Source organism: Mytilus californianus, unplaced genomic scaffold (assembly GCF_021869535.1).
Source record: "Mytilus californianus isolate M0D057914Y unplaced genomic scaffold, xbMytCali1.0.p SCAF_91, whole genome shotgun sequence".
In the NCBI taxonomy this organism is placed as follows: domain Eukaryota; kingdom Metazoa; phylum Mollusca; class Bivalvia; order Mytilida; family Mytilidae; genus Mytilus; species Mytilus californianus.
Window position 1 is genome coordinate 404931 of NW_026262747.1, and position 15318 is coordinate 420248.

Genomic DNA, 15318 nt, shown 5'->3' on the forward strand with positions numbered 1-15318 from the left:
TGGACCAAAAGAGACTTTATAAGGAAGAATAAGAGGTCCATTAGTAGTATTTATCATCCTAAAGTCATCTTTTGTATCATATTCAACTGTTTGTAGGCAGATGAGATAAATATTTGATCATTTATTGGTCCACACTATATTCTATCATGATGCGGCTTGGTTTGAATTTTTCGAAGAAATTTTGCTCGAATCGCTGTAGATGTCGTCTTACATTATACTAGATTTTTCTCAAACTATTGAACTGATTATGACAAAACTTGACAGGAATGCTTGAAATAACCAGTATTACAAAGGAAAAAAGTCACATTCAGTTTATTCAACAAAAAAGTCTTCTTTAGGTGTAATACCACCAAATCATAGTACGTCACATCCGGTTGCATACGAAAATAGGTCGAAAAAAAATATTCCCTTGAATTTGACAGTTGTAGGTAATTGATCCTACATTTCATTGCAGTAAAACATTTCTGAGTCATAAACATATATCTTGGGTAATTCAAAGCACCATTATTTCTTTATTTGGGGTTTCTATAGAATATTTTGGAAACTTGAGGTTACATGGTTACTAAAGCTTGTACACAGGTTAAAAAAGGGGGAAAATTTGATTGGTTAACTTCCAGTGATGGTTTTTTTCTTATATGCAATGAAATGTTAAGTGAAATTTTTTCTATAGTACTGGACAGGATGAAACTTTACTCATGCCAAGTATTTCTTTATTTGAAACAAAGATAAATTCTGCACAATTTTTTGAAAAGTGCAAATTTAACAAAGACTAATAGGGGAAAATCAATGGTGGTATTACACCTAAATGGACTTGTAAATGGAATCTGAAACTCAAAATCTGACTCGAACTTTAGAATAAGTGTATATTGAAATGGCTTCATTATGTTACTTATTGAATCTTAATTGGTAAGCCTCTGTCAAGACAGGGAGAGGACGTAGATATTAGAGAAATATTGCAAACATTGAAAATAAGAGAAATTGATTCAGATCATTTTCAGAAGATAGTTGCGTCCTCCAAGGTCATTGTGGGAGTATTCATTACGATGCTTCAACAGAGAAAATTTTCAATTAAATCACACATTAAAGATAAGTCATAATTTCATCATATGGTATGGTTGAATTACTACCACCTGACAATAGGCAAGGGACAGTCAACAATAGTCTGTTATAAATAATTAAAAAAAAATGTTTTAAATAACGAAGTTTCTACTGGTTATCACGATTTGATTTAAACTATGACAAACTGCCAAGTGCTTAATCTGTTTAATGCACATCTTAAATCTACCCTAAATAAATACTTGTGGGAAAACTGATTCTCTTTAAAAAAAAATCGACACTTAAGTTGGGTTAACCGCATTGTATTTGAACCAAAAGAATTATTTAACAATTAAGTTATCAATGTTTTTGACAGCAAATTAACCTTTTCAAGAATAAACTACGAGTGTATACTGCAAACCCTTTGTACAATCCTAAAAGAGCATGATAATCACTATTATTAATTAATCTGATTAAAATTAAACTTCTGAACATATATCGTGATTTTTTGGTATTTTTACTGGTGAGATTGAATTCACAATTGAACAATTTCGAGTTCCTGAAGACAAATTGGGCCTTGAATGAACCTATGTCAATATAGAATTTAGAGAATGAGTTAAACCAAAGCTATAATAAAATGCTCCGCAGGGCGCAGCTTGATACGACCGCAGAGGTCGAACCCTGAACAGTTGGGGCAAGTATGGACACAACATTCAAGCTTGATACAGCTTTGCATTTGGATTGTGATTAAATATTTGACACAGCATAGGTTTCTGACACAGAATGAATGTGGTCTAAGAACTTAAAAATTTTAAATTGGACATTCACCTATTATGGTCCAATATCCAAAATCTAAATACATGGTTAGATTCAGCATATCAAAGAACCCCAATAATTCAATTTTTGATGAAATCAAACAAAGTTTAATTTTGGACCCTTTTGACCTCAATGTGGACAAAATTGATAAGGGGGCCCAAAAATCAAAAATCTAAATACATGGTTAGATTCAGCATATCAAAAAACCCCATATATTCAATTTTTGTTGAAATCAAACAAAGTTTAATTTTGGACCAACTTGAAAACTGGGCCCATAATCAAAATTCTAAATACATGTTTAGATTCAGCATATCAAAGAACCCTAAGAATTAAATTTTTGTTAAAATCAAACTAAGTTTAATTTTGGACCCTTTGGACCTTAATGTAGACCAATTTGAAAACGGAACCAAAAATTTAGAATCTAAATACACGGTTAGATTCGGCATATCAAAGAACCCCAATAATTCAATTTTTGATGAAATCAAACAAAGTTTAATTTTGGACCCTTTGGACCTCAATGTGGACCAATTTAAAAACAGGGCCCAAAATCCAAAAACTAAATACACGGTTAGATTCAGCATATTAAAGAACCCCCAGAATTCAAGAATAAAACCCCATTGAAATTGGTCAAGAAATAAGCAATTTATACGAAGTATCTTCTTTTGCACAATACTGTGCAATTAAATATTTCTTGCTATTGCGCAATACTGTACAATTGACTATTTCTTGCTATTGCGCAATATTGTGCTATTGGGTATTTCTTGCTATTGCGCAATACTGTGCAATTGAAGATTTCTTGCTATTGCGCAATACTGTGCAATTGAAGATTTCTTGCTATTGTGCAATACTGTGCAATTGAAAATTTCTTGCTATTGCACAATACTTATTATATAATAATTTAAACATCCTGCTTGGTGTGTATCTCCTACCATATCATTATTATTTGCTTTTAAATATAAATCAGAAATAACCAACTTAAAATGGAAAATTTTAAAAGAAAAAATAAAGGAAAAAAAGAAAAAAAAGGAAAAAAAAAAATCCCCCCCAAATTTTTTGAACCCCCTTATGATTCATCACCCCAAACTCAATCCCAGCCTTCCCTTTGTGATATGGAGCCTTGTAGTACAATTTCAGAAAGATCCATACACTTACACACAAGTTATTGTCCTGAAACTAGAAAAATACTTGTTTTTGGCCCCTATTTGGCCCCTAATTCCTAAAATATTGAGGCAATTACCCCCATCATCAATCCCAGCCTTCCCTTTGTGGTATGGTACCTTGCAGTACAATTTCAGAGAGATCCATACACTTAAACACAAGTTATTGTCTGGAAACTAGAAAAATGCTTATTTTGGGCCCTTTTTTGGCCCCCAATTCCTAAACGTTTCGGCAATTACCCCCAAACTCAATTCCAGCTTTCCCTTTGTGATATGGAACCTTGTAGTACAATTTCAGAAAGATCCATACACTTACACACAAGTTATGTCTGGAAGTTACAAAAATGCTTATTTTTGGTCCCTTTTTGGCCCCTAATTCCTTTACTGTTGGTACCATAACCCCCAAAATCAATCCCAACCTTCCTTTTGTGGTATTGAACCATGTGGTAAAATTTCATAGAGATCCATTCACTTAAACTAAAGTTAGAGTGCGAAAACCAATGTGTCTTCGGACGACGCCAGACGACGACGACGACGCCAACGTCATACCAATATACGACCACAAAAATTTTTTTGCGGTCGTATAAAAATGGTTAACAAAGGAAGGAAAAAGCCAAAAAGAAAGGAAGAAGTACACACGATTGATCGTTGATTGCTTAATATCCAGTAGCAAATAAGTCATACATGTTCAGGACGAGAACAAGTTAACAATAAATACAATACGTAAGTCTTGTAATAATCCGGATAATGGTCAGCGAAATTTAGACGGTCATTGAAAAATGAGGATTCATTGGATTGGGATAGAAATGTTGCAACATGCCACCTACGGACCCCTCAAAGAGCTTTTGCAAGCGTTCTCAACGTGTAAAGTAGTACACAAGAAGCAAGACAGTGATCACCATAAAGTTAAATCACAATAATACTGAATTCCGATGAAAATTCAAAATGGAAAGTCCATAATCAAATAGCAAAATGGCTATAGAAATGGTTGACAATTGACAAGCAACAGAAGAACACAAGAATCAAAGCAATGATCACCAAATAATATTACATGAGGTAACCAAAGCTTTAGAAGTGGTTAAAAAATGAACAGATGAACACAAGAAGCAAGACTAAACATTGGCATTTGGTCTGTGTGTATTAAAAATGCCAATGCCAAAAGAGATGCTCTTTCCACGTGCTAACTTTCCTAGTCTAAGAACTGTAGTACCTCGTTCCAGCTTCTTCTCATTTATGGATCTTCAACCAGTTATTCAAATTGCTGATGAAGTTATCATTGATGAGGATGAAAAAGTTGAGGTAGAGCCATTCATAGGAGATAAGTTGTATCACTCATAGTCTTCATAGCAGCAGCCTATACGATGTGATAAAAGTGGAGACTAGAAGGATTTCAGGGAAAGATGTCTAATTTAGTTTTGACATTTAACTTTGCATCCTTTTTATACAGGATTCTTGTTGACTGGAAGTTCTAATCTTAATAAGTCAAAAACAAGAAATTTATTTTAATATGAATATATATATTATTTTTTTTTAAATATTTCATAATAAAAAAAACGAGTTGTCATGTTACCAGACATTATCCTACTGTAATAGTTGACATATACAACGGAGTATTTGCCTCATCAAAGAACATTTATGGCCCCTTCAATCCTGGTCACGTGGCCGAAATAACTAGTAGCCTTGATGCTGGTATAATTTGAGAGGATAAAACAAATGTATAGAAGCTCAACAAATAGCGAAACGTGATCGCAACTATACCTTAAAACGTCCACATGCTAGATAAAGTCATTATGCGATTAAGTAATGTAAAGAAATTTTAACTCCGTTTCATTAAAACAAATGGTGGAAGAAAAAAACTCACACAAGATCAGTCATATGTGCAACAACTACAAGCACAATCTGTATTAGAATATGCCCCTTTCTTAGTCTTTTAAAGGATTCCACATTCAGTTTCTTATAGTTTGTTTTTTTCTGTACATGCCGAAAGGAGATAATGGTCAAAATCAAAGAGAACAAATGACTGACATTTTCATTACTTACTAGTATTTGAATAACATACAAAGATGTTGCACACAATTAACAAAAGTTGATAAATTCCATATCACACAAGGTGTCCGATTATCTTTGACGATATCTATAATAAATATGAATAAGCAACAAGTATGCAAGGCTCCCATCCATATTGTATGATCTCATTTTATAAATTTTTCGTTTACAGTGTTTATTAATGAACTCTGCATTATTTCATGTGATCTCTTTTTATATTATTTATTTTAATTTTGAAGTTTCGCATATGGTGCATGATATCTTGTTCGAGTTGTTCTATCAGTGATAACTTGTTCAAAAGATTAGTAATGAGTCCCTATTGCCTAACTTATAAAACAGTTACTTTACATATAAATGCAAAGTTTTCTTATTGTGCTACAAGTCAATTTAACGCTCCATATATATATGGTCTCTGGTTTTGTCACATTTGTGATAATTACAAAATGTATGAACTAATGACCATCTTTGTTGTTTATGAATCGCATTCGTCTAGAGCATCTATATTTCTAGGAGGCGACTGTTATTAATGGAAAAAGAGTGCGTCAAAATAGTATTATGAATAGTGTATACAATTGAAATATATAGATTAGATAACGCATTCTAAATGGACTTGTAAATGGAATCTGAAACTCAAAATCTGACTCGAACTTTAGAATAAGTGTATATTGAAATGGCTTCATTATGTTACTTATTGAATCTTAATTGGTAAGCCTCTGTCAAGACAGGGAGAGGACGTAGATATTAGAGAAATATTGCAAACATTGAAAATAAGAGAAATTGATTCAGATCATTTTCAGAAGATAGTTGCGTCCTCCAAGGTCATTGTGGGAGTATTCATTACGATGCTTCAACAGAGAAAATTTTCAATTAAATCACACATTAAAGATAAGTCATAATTTCATCATATGGTATGGTTGAATTACTACCACCTGACAATAGGCAAGGGACAGTCAACAATAGTCTGTTATAAATAATTAAAAAAAAATGTTTTAAATAACGAAGTTTCTACTGGTTATCACGATTTGATTTAAACTATGACAAACTGCCAAGTGCTTAATCTGTTTAATGCACATCTTAAATCTACCCTAAATAAATACTTGTGGGAAAACTGATTCTCTTTAAAAAAAAATCGACACTTAAGTTGGGTTAACCGCATTGTATTTGAACCAAAAGAATTATTTAACAATTAAGTTATCAATGTTTTTGACAGCAAATTAACCTTTTCAAGAATAAACTACGAGTGTATACTGCAAACCCTTTGTACAATCCTAAAAGAGCATGATAATCACTATTATTAATTAATCTGATTAAAATTAAACTTCTGAACATATATCGTGATTTTTTGGTATTTTTACTGGTGAGATTGAATTCACAATTGAACAATTTCGAGTTCCTGAAGACAAATTGGGCCTTGAATGAACCTATGTCAATATAGAATTTAGAGAATGAGTTAAACCAAAGCTATAATAAAATGCTCCGCAGGGCGCAGCTTGATACGACCGCAGAGGTCGAACCCTGAACAGTTGGGGCAAGTATGGACACAACATTCAAGCTTGATACAGCTTTGCATTTGGATTGTGATTAAATATTTGACACAGCATAGGTTTCTGACACAGAATGAATGTGGTCTAAGAACTTAAAAATTTTAAATTGGACATTCACCTATTATGGTCCAATATCCAAAATCTAAATACATGGTTAGATTCAGCATATCAAAGAACCCCAATAATTCAATTTTTGATGAAATCAAACAAAGTTTAATTTTGGACCCTTTTGACCTCAATGTGGACAAAATTGATAAGGGGGCCTAAAAATCAAAAATCTAAATACATGGTTAGATTCAGCATATCAAAAAACCCCATATATTCAATTTTTGTTGAAATCAAACAAAGTTTAATTTTGGACCAACTTGAAAACTGGGCCCATAATCAAAATTCTAAATACATGTTTAGATTCAGCATATCAAAGAACCCTAAGAATTAAATTTTTGTTAAAATCAAACTAAGTTTAATTTTGGACCCTTTGGACCTTAATGTAGACCAATTTGAAAACGGAACCAAAAATTTAGAATCTAAATACACGGTTAGATTCGGCATATCAAAGAACCCCAATAATTCAATTTTTGATGAAATCAAACAAAGTTTAATTTTGGACCCTTTGGACCTCAATGTGGACCAATTTAAAAACAGGGCCCAAAATCCAAAAACTAAATACACGGTTAGATTCAGCATATTAAAGAACCCCCAGAATTCAAGAATAAAACCCCATTGAAATTGGTCAAGAAATAAGCAATTTATACGAAGTATCTTCTTTTGCACAATACTGTGCAATTAAATATTTCTTGCTATTGCGCAATACTGTACAATTGACTATTTCTTGCTATTGCGCAATATTGTGCTATTGGGTATTTCTTGCTATTGCGCAATACTGTGCAATTGAAGATTTCTTGCTATTGCGCAATACTGTGCAATTGAAGATTTCTTGCTATTGTGCAATACTGTGCAATTGAAAATTTCTTGCTATTGCACAATACTTATTATATAATAATTTAAACATCCTGCTTGGTGTGTATCTCCTACCATATCATTATTATTTGCTTTTAAATATAAATCAGAAATAACCAACTTAAAATGGAAAATTTTAAAAGAAAAAATAAAGGAAAAAAAGAAAAAAAAGGAAAAAAAAAAATCCCCCCCAAATTTTTTGAACCCCCTTATGATTCATCACCCCAAACTCAATCCCAGCCTTCCCTTTGTGATATGGAGCCTTGTAGTACAATTTCAGAAAGATCCATACACTTACACACAAGTTATTGTCCTGAAACTAGAAAAATACTTGTTTTTGGCCCCTATTTGGCCCCTAATTCCTAAAATATTGAGGCAATTACCCCCATCATCAATCCCAGCCTTCCCTTTGTGGTATGGTACCTTGCAGTACAATTTCAGAGAGATCCATACACTTAAACACAAGTTATTGTCTGGAAACTAGAAAAATGCTTATTTTGGGCCCTTTTTTGGCCCCCAATTCCTAAACGTTTCGGCAATTACCCCCAAACTCAATTCCAGCTTTCCCTTTGTGATATGGAACCTTGTAGTACATTTTCAGAAAGATCCATACACTTACACACAAGTTATGTCTGGAAGTTACAAAAATGCTTATTTTTGGTCCCTTTTTGGCCCCTAATTCCTTTACTGTTGGTACCATAACCCCCAAAATCAATCCCAACCTTCCTTTTGTGGTATTGAACCATGTGGTAAAATTTCATAGAGATCCATTCACTTAAACTAAAGTTAGAGTGCGAAAACCAATGTGTCTTCGGACGACGCCAGACGACGACGACGACGCCAACGTCATACCAATATACGACCACAAAAATTTTTTTGCGGTCGTATAAAAATGGTTAACAAAGGAAGGAAAAAGCCAAAAAGAAAGGAAGAAGTACACACGATTGATCGTTGATTGCTTAATATCCAGTAGCAAATAAGTCATACATGTTCAGGACGAGAACAAGTTAACAATAAATACAATACGTAAGTCTTGTAATAATCCGGATAATGGTCAGCGAAATTTAGACGGTCATTGAAAAATGAGGATTCATTGGATTGGGATAGAAATGTTGCAACATGCCACCTACGGACCCCTCAAAGAGCTTTTGCAAGCGTTCTCAACGTGTAAAGTAGTACACAAGAAGCAAGACAGTGATCACCATAAAGTTAAATCACAATAATACTGAATTCCGATGAAAATTCAAAATGGAAAGTCCATAATCAAATAGCAAAATGGCTATAGAAATGGTTGACAATTGACAAGCAACAGAAGAACACAAGAATCAAAGCAATGATCACCAAATAATATTACATGAGGTAACCAAAGCTTTAGAAGTGGTTAAAAAATGAACAGATGAACACAAGAAGCAAGACTAAACATTGGCATTTGGTCTGTGTGTATTAAAAATGCCAATGCCAAAAGAGATGCTCTTTCCACGTGCTAACTTTCCTAGTCTAAGAACTGTAGTACCTCGTTCCAGCTTCTTCTCATTTATGGATCTTCAACCAGTTATTCAAATTGCTGATGAAGTTATCATTGATGAGGATGAAAAAGTTGAGGTAGAGCCATTCATAGGAGATAAGTTGTATCACTCATAGTCTTCATAGCAGCAGCCTATACGATGTGATAAAAGTGGAGACTAGAAGGATTTCAGGGAAAGATGTCTAATTTAGTTTTGACATTTAACTTTGCATCCTTTTTATACAGGATTCTTGTTGACTGGAAGTTCTAATCTTAATAAGTCAAAAACAAGAAATTTATTTTAATATGAATATATATATTATTTTTTTTAAATATTTCATAATAAAAAAAACGAGTTGTCATGTTACCAGACATTATCCTACTGTAATAGTTGACATATACAACGGAGTATTTGCCTCATCAAAGAACATTTATGGCCCCTTCAATCCTGGTCACGTGGCCGAAATAACTAGTAGCCTTGATGCTGGTATAATTTGAGAGGATAAAACAAATGTATAGAAGCTCAACAAATAGCGAAACGTGATCGCAACTATACCTTAAAACGTCCACATGCTAGATAAAGTCATTATGCGATTAAGTAATGTAAAGAAATTTTAACTCCGTTTCATTAAAACAAATGGTGGAAGAAAAAAACTCACACAAGATCAGTCATATGTGCAACAACTACAAGCACAATCTGTATTAGAATATGCCCCTTTCTTAGTCTTTTAAAGGATTCCACATTCAGTTTCTTATAGTTTGTTTTTTTCTGTACATGCCGAAAGGAGATAATGGTCAAAATCAAAGAGAACAAATGACTGACATTTTCATTACTTACTAGTATTTGAATAACATACAAAGATGTTGCACACAATTAACAAAAGTTGATAAATTCCATATCACACAAGGTGTCCGATTATCTTTGACGATATCTATAATAAATATGAATAAGCAACAAGTATGCAAGGCTCCCATCCATATTGTATGATCTCATTTTATAAATTTTTCGTTTACAGTGTTTATTAATGAACTCTGCATTATTTCATGTGATCTCTTTTTATATTATTTATTTTAATTTTGAAGTTTCGCATATGGTGCATGATATCTTGTTCGAGTTGTTCTATCAGTGATAACTTGTTCAAAAGATTAGTAATGAGTCCCTATTGCCTAACTTATAAAACAGTTACTTTACATATAAATGCAAAGTTTTCTTATTGTGCTACAAGTCAATTTAACGCTCCATATATATATGGTCTCTGGTTTTGTCACATTTGTGATAATTACAAAATGTATGAACTAATGACCATCTTTGTTGTTTATGAATCGCATTCGTCTAGAGCATCTATATTTCTAGGAGGCGACTGTTATTAATGGAAAAAGAGTGCGTCAAAATAGTATTATGAATAGTGTATACAATTGAAATATATAGATTAGATAACGCATTCTAAATGGACTTGTAAATGGAATCTGAAACTCAAAATCTGACTCGAACTTTAGAATAAGTGTATATTGAAATGGCTTCATTATGTTACTTATTGAATCTTAATTGGTAAGCCTCTGTCAAGACAGGGAGAGGACGTAGATATTAGAGAAATATTGCAAACATTGAAAATAAGAGAAATTGATTCAGATCATTTTCAGAAGATAGTTGCGTCCTCCAAGGTCATTGTGGGAGTATTCATTACGATGCTTCAACAGAGAAAATTTTCAATTAAATCACACATTAAAGATAAGTCATAATTTCATCATATGGTATGGTTGAATTACTACCACCTGACAATAGGCAAGGGACAGTCAACAATAGTCTGTTATAAATAATTAAAAAAAATTGTTTTAAATAACGAAGTTTCTACTGGTTATCACGATTTGATTTAAACTATGACAAACTGCCAAGTGCTTAATCTGTTTAATGCACATCTTAAATCTACCCTAAATAAATACTTGTGGGAAAACTGATTCTCTTTAAAAAAAAATCGACACTTAAGTTGGGTTAACCGCATTGTATTTGAACCAAAAGAATTATTTAACAATTAAGTTATCAATGTTTTTGACAGCAAATTAACCTTTTCAAGAATAAACTACGAGTGTATACTGCAAACCCTTTGTACAATCCTAAAAGAGCATGATAATCACTATTATTAATTAATCTGATTAAAATTAAACTTCTGAACATATATCGTGATTTTTTGGTATTTTTACTGGTGAGATTGAATTTACAATTGAACAATTTCGAGTTCCTGAAGACAAATTGGGCCTTGAATGAACCTATGTCAATATAGAATTTAGAGAATGAGTTAAACCAAAGCTATAATAAAATGCTCCGCAGGGCGCAGCTTGATACGACCGCAGAGGTCGAACCCTGAACAGTTGGGGCAAGTATGGACACAACATTCAAGCTTGATACAGCTTTGCATTTGGATTGTGATTAAATATTTGACACAGCATAGGTTTCTGACACAGAATGAATGTGGTCTAAGAACTTAAAAATTTTAAATTGGACATTCACCTATTATGGTCCAATATCCAAAATCTAAATACATGGTTAGATTCAGCATATCAAAGAACCCCAATAATTCAATTTTTGATGAAATCAAACAAAGTTTAATTTTGGACCCTTTTGACCTCAATGTGGACAAAATTAATAAGGGGGCCCAAAAATCAAAAATCTAAATACATGGTTAGATTCAGCATATCAAAAAACCCCATATATTCAATTTTTGTTGAAATCAAACAAAGTTTAATTTTGGACCAACTTGAAAACTGGGCCCATAATCAAAATTCTAAATACATGTTTAGATTCAGCATATCAAAGAACCCTAAGAATTAAATTTTTGTTAAAATCAAACTAAGTTTAATTTTGGACCCTTTGGACCTTAATGTAGACCAATTTGAAAACGGAACCAAAAATTTAGAATCTAAATACACGGTTAGATTCGGCATATCAAAGAACCCCAATAATTCAATTTTTGATGAAATCAAACAAAGTTTAATTTTGGACCCTTTGGACCTCAATGTGGACCAATTTAAAAACAGGGCCCAAAATCCAAAAACTAAATACACGGTTAGATTCAGCATATTAAAGAACCCCCAGAATTCAAGAATAAAACCCCATTGAAATTGGTCAAGAAATAAGCAATTTATACGAAGTATCTTCTTTTGCACAATACTGTGCAATTAAATATTTCTTGCTATTGCGCAATATTGTGCTATTGGATATTTCTTGCTATTGCGCAATACTGTGCAATTGAAGATTTCTTGCTATTGCGCAATACTGTGCAATTGAAGATTTCTTGCTATTGTGCAATACTGTGCAATTGAAAATTTCTTACTATTGCACAATACTTATTATATAATAATTTACACATCCTGTTTGGTGTGTATCTCCTACCGTATCATTATAATTTGCTTTTAAATATAAATCAGAAATAACCAACTTAAAATGGAAAATTTTAAAAGAAAAAAAAAAAGGAAAAAAGAAAAAAAAGGAAAAAGAAAAAAATCCCCCCCCCCCCCCAATTTTTTGAACACCCTTATGATTCATCACCCCCAAACTCAATCCCAGCCTTCCCTTTGTGGTATGGTACCTTGCAGTACAATTTCAGAGAGATCCATACACTTGAACACAAGTTATTGTCTGGAAACTAGATAAATGTGTTTTTTGGCCCCTTTTTGGCCCCAAATTCCTAAAGGTTTAGGGCAAGTACCCCCAAACTCAAACCCAGCTTTCCCTTTGTGATATGGAACCTTGTAGTACAATTTCAGAAAGATCAATACACTTACACACAATTTATTGTCCTGAAACTAGAATAAAATGCTCCGCAGGGCGCAGCTTGATACGACCGCAGAGGTCGAACCCTGAACAGTTGGGGCAAGTATGGACACAACATTCAAGCTTGATACAGCTTTGCATTTGGATTGTGATTAAATATTTGACACAGCATAGGTTTCTGACACAGAATGAATGTGGTCTAAGAACTTAAAAATTTTAAATTGGACATTCACCTATTATGGTCCAATATCCAAAATCTAAATACATGGTTAGATTCAGCATATCAAAGAACCCCAAGAATTCAATTTTTGATGAAATCAAACAGTTTAATTTTGGACCCTTTTGACCTCAATGTGGACAAAATTAATAAGGGGGCCCAAAAATCAAAAATCTAAATACATGGTTAGATTCAGCATATCAAAAAACCCCATATATTCAATTTTTGTTGAAATCAAACAAAGTTTAATTTTGGACCAACTTGAAAACTGGGCCCATAATCAAAATTCTAAATACATGTTTAGATTCAGCATATCAAAGAACCCTAAGAATTAAATTTTTGTTAAAATCAAACTAAGTTTAATTTTGGACCCTTTGGACCTTAATGTAGACCAATTTGAAAACGGAACCAAAAATTTAGAATCTAAATACACGGTTAGATTCGGCATATCAAAGAACCCCAATAATTCAATTTTTGATGAAATCAAACAAAGTTTAATTTTGGACCCTTTGGACCTCAATGTGGACCAATTTAAAAACAGGGCCCAAAATCCAAAAACTAAATACACGGTTAGATTCAGCATATTAAAGAACCCCCAGAATTCAAGAATAAAACCCCATTGAAATTGGTCAAGAAATAAGCAATTTATACGAAGTATCTTCTTTTGCACAATACTGTGCAATTAAATATTTCTTGCTATTGCGCAATATTGTGCTATTGGATATTTCTTGCTATTGCGCAATACTGTGCAATTGAAGATTTCTTGCTATTGCGCAATACTGTGCAATTGAAGATTTCTTGCTATTGTGCAATACTGTGCAATTGAAAATTTCTTACTATTGCACAATACTTATTATATAATAATTTACACATCCTGTTTGGTGTGTATCTCCTACCGTATCATTATAATTTGCTTTTAAATATAAATCAGAAATAACCAACTTAAAATGGAAAATTTTAAAAGAAAAAAAAAAAGGAAAAAAGAAAAAAAAGGAAAAAGAAAAAAATCCCCCCCCCCCCAATTTTTTGAACACCCTTATGATTCATCACCCCCAAACTCAATCCCAGCCTTCCCTTTGTGGTATGGTACCTTGCAGTACAATTTCAGAGAGATCCATACACTTGAACACAAGTTATTGTCTGGAAACTAGATAAATGTGTTTTTTGGCCCCTTTTTGGCCCCAAATTCCTAAAGGTTTAGGGCAAGTACCCCCAAACTCAAACCCAGCTTTCCCTTTGTGATATGGAACCTTGTAGTACAATTTCAGAAAGATCAATACACTTACACACAAGTTATTGTCCTGAAACTAGAATAAAATGCTCCGCAGGGCGCAGCTTGATACGACCGCAGAGGTCGAACCCTGAACAGTTGGGGCAAGTATGGACACAACATTCAAGCTTGATACAGCTTTGCATTTGGATTGTGATTAAATATTTGACACAGCATAGGTTTCTGACACAGAATGAATGTGGTCTAAGAACTTAAAAATTTTAAATTGGACATTCACCTATTATGGTCCAATATCCAAAATCTAAATACATGGTTAGATTCAGCATATCAAAGAACCCCAATAATTCAATTTTTGATGAAATCAAACAAAGTTTAATTTTGGACCCTTTTGACCTCAATGTGGACAAAGTTGATAATGGGGCCCAAAAATCAAAAATCTAAATACATGGTTAGATTCAGCATATCAAAGAACCCCATATATTCAATTTTTGTTGAAATCAAACAAAGTTTAATTTTGGACCCCAATTTGGACCAACTTGAAAACTGGGCCCATAATCAAAAATCTAAATACATGTTTAGATTCAGCATATCAAAGAACCCTAAGAATTAAATTTTTGTTAAAATCAAACTAAGTTTAATTTTGGACCCTTTGGACCTTAATGTAGACCAATTTGAAAACGGAACCAAAAATTAAGAATCTAAATACACGGTTAGATTCGGCATATCAAAGAACCCCAATAATTCAATTTTTTATGAAATCAAACAAAGTTTAATTTTGGACCCTTTGGACCTCAATGTGGACCAAACTAAAAACGGGGCCCAAAATCCAAAAACTAAATACACGGTTAGATTCAGCATATTAAAGAACCCCATTGAAATTGGTCAAGAAATAAGCAATTTATACGAAGTATCTTCTTTTGCACAATACTGTGCAATTAAATATTTCTTGCTATTGCGCAATACTGTACAATTGACTATTTCTTGCTATTGCGCAATATTGTGCTATTGGGTATTTCTTGCTATTGCGCAATACTGTGCA